Consider the following 3167-nt stretch of genomic DNA (forward strand, 5'->3'; position numbering starts at 1 on the left):
GACGTAAAATACATGATGAAAAATGAACGATGGAAATAACATTATTTCCATCGTCATCACGATCTCGCGTTGTTCCGTTTTCACTTTTCGCCGTTCGAAAACTCATCTTGCATTTCGACTCGTATTTCATCTCCTCTCCTCTTTATTTGCATACGCGATACATCGTTTTCCGTATCTTCGAGCCTCATCGTGTGCTCACGGCAAACGGCGTGCGGAGAGGTTTGAAGATAATTAATGCAAATTACACACGGGCAACGGGCACGCTACCGGTTACGGCGTTACACGGGATGAAAGCCGCCGTGCGCGCGCGCGTGAACGAATGAACGCCTGGCCTCCCATCCGCGCGTCATGTAAGTCGTTGCTCTTGCATGTCGATGTGTCGCTCCGATTATCGTCTGATACAATTGATTCGCAGTTCTGATTGACTGCTATCTATCGCTCGAGTGGGCAGATTAGTTCTTGCGCCTATTTTCCGGCCTCCGTACCGTCCCGTCCCGTTCCGTCCCGTCCCGTCCCGTCCCGTCCCATCTCGTCTCGTCTCGTCCCTTTTCGTCCCATCCCGTCCCGTCCTTTCTCGTCCCCGTCTCGTTCGCGTGCAGTGAGCTGTATACTTAAGCCGCGGAGAGCCACCGCACTAAACGGACGTGGCGCGTATAATTTATGAATTATTATTTTGTACTATAATATGTCGGCCGCTTCTCTCCTCTCGCAGCCCCATGGTACGCGCTCGTCTCCTTCGAGATTCTCCGTGGAGAGAAGCATCTCGTCAGAAACAGTGAGATAAAGAGCATCGTCAATGGCGTAGGGTTCTCTGTTACCTTCTTTCGCTGAAAATAACAATAATGTAACGTGAGCTCTTGGGAAGAAAAAGAGAACCGCTGCGGTATTTTATTCAAAAGTCGACGTCGCGCGCTACCGCGTCGAACGATCCGTTTCTCATTCGCTATAATAACTATAGCGAGAGTTTTGTGTAAGCCATTCTATATTCGGATCATCTATCATTTCCTTCATATAATACCACTCCGATAGTAGTATTATAGAAGAGAAATTTTATTTAAATTTCAAGAGACGGACGCGTGTGGAGATGCGTGCGCCAAGATAATTGGATTGCCCTCCTGAGAATTAACTGAAACTCGATAAACTTTTTCTCTAAACCAACAAAACGTTCTCTTTCAACGTTTCCTTTTCTTCACCTACACCTGTACGTCTCTATTCGGATTAAAAAGAAATTTCGTATTGTCGTCTCTCAAATGAAAAAATCGTAATTTGTATAACGAATTGCAACATTAAAAGATAAAATGTGTGTAGTATAGTGTGTGGAAGGACGAGAACGTGTGTGTGTGTGTGTGTGTGTGTGTGTGTGTGTGTGTGTGTGTGTGTGTGTGTGTGTGTATATATATATATATATATATATACGTGCCACTACGAGGCGTGTTACATGCCGTTCCCGATCGAACACAAGCAGCCGAAGATTTGTTCTAATTGATCCCTAATCGCGGTTCGGATCGTGTGAATCGAAAGCGGCGCGAGAGGTTTGGAGAATGAATTGGAGCGGTCCACCGAGAAGCGCGCCAGTGTGAGCCGCGGCAACGAGGCAGTGCAGCCTGGGGAAAGACCAGACAGGCGAGCTAGCGAACCCAGGGTGAACAGGGGGAGAGCAGGCGGACAGGCAGGCAGGCAGGCAGGCAGGCAAGGCAGAGCAGGCCGAGCGAGCGGCGCGGCGCGGAAAGAAAGAGAGAGAGAGAGAGAGAGAGAGAGAGAGAGAGAGAGAGAGAGAGAGAGAGAGCGCGAACGGACGAGCTCGGAGCGTAGGTCCGAGAGCTCCGAGTATCCTATAATTACGAGTAACTCAGCCACATTTGCGTTGATCCGACACCTTAAAGATAGCATTTAGCGGCCCCTTTCATCTCCGCGGCAAACAAACCAATTTATACCTCAGGCCGCTTTGTGCTCCGGCGAGGGACGTGCTCCGCCCCGAACCTACGAGTTAGCTCCGTCTTTTTCCACCTTCTTCTCTCTCTCCTCCCCTCCCCTCTCTCTCGCCACCTCTCCCTTTCCCTCTCCATCGACCTCTCCTCTCTTCGATCTCGCCCTTGGTCTTTGCTAATTTCGTTGGAAATCAATCGTGAATCGCGTCGCTCTCGAAAAGTGAAACGTAGTCACCGAGTGCCACATTTAGCTGCGACCGAGCGAACGAGCGACGAAACGAACATCGTGTTTTTGTCTACTTCTCTCGTAACTAATTGGCGCGCGTTATTACTTTCGTACGTCGTTTTCGCTTTTTCCCTCCCTCTCCCCCTCCCTCTCCCCCTCGCCAGCCGCTTCGCTCCCTCACCGCTGCAAGGGGCCGCGAAGGTTCGCGTGACTAAACGCTACGACGCGAGGACGTCGGAGCACACGATAATGGTAGGTTACCGCCTCTTCTTCTGGCATTCGGACTACGCTTCTATTTATTGTTAGCGTCCAGTGAACGCGAACGCACGCGGCGTATATTCCCTGTATAAATAAAGTTACCGCATACGGAATTTCGCGTTATACATACTCGCGGATCACACGCTGGACGACAGCTAAAAACTTGAGCAACACGGGAACATCCCTCTCTCTGCGTGGAAACACGCAGGTGCGATGTAACACGTTACCGCTATAGCAAAATACCCATTCTTTGTCAACGTCGATTCGAACAATTGTCCAAGATCGATTTGCGATGGTGATATCGATGTCACGTCAGCTTTCGGATTGCTCTTACACATCTGTAATTGTATCTAAACTATATTGTATTAAGAATATGACGTGTACACATACAGTGGTGTCTTTTTATTTTTTAGCGTAATAGCCTATGTTGTTACACACAAAAAGCTAAGAATTGTAATGGAGTAATAATTGGGTTACATTGATTAAATAAAAAAAAAATAAAATAAAATAACGGTCGAAGCTGTTCCGTTGTGACATTGATATTATATGGATTTGTGTGGTGAGCTCGACGTGACATGTGTGTAAACCCCGATTACAAGATATAAATGTAAGACAGCCCCGTCCACTCTCTTGCAACCGGGTGAAGCGGCATCACGCGCGCGAGAGAGCTGATCTTTAACGACCGGCCATCACTTTCGCGGGCGCCTTTCTTCTTCTTCTTTTTCTTCTTCTTCTTCTTCTTCTTCTTCTTCTTC

The sequence above is a fragment of the Atta colombica genome, unplaced genomic scaffold (assembly GCF_001594045.1).
Source record: "Atta colombica isolate Treedump-2 unplaced genomic scaffold, Acol1.0 scaffold116, whole genome shotgun sequence".
NCBI classification, from domain to species: Eukaryota; Metazoa; Arthropoda; class Insecta; order Hymenoptera; family Formicidae; genus Atta; species Atta colombica.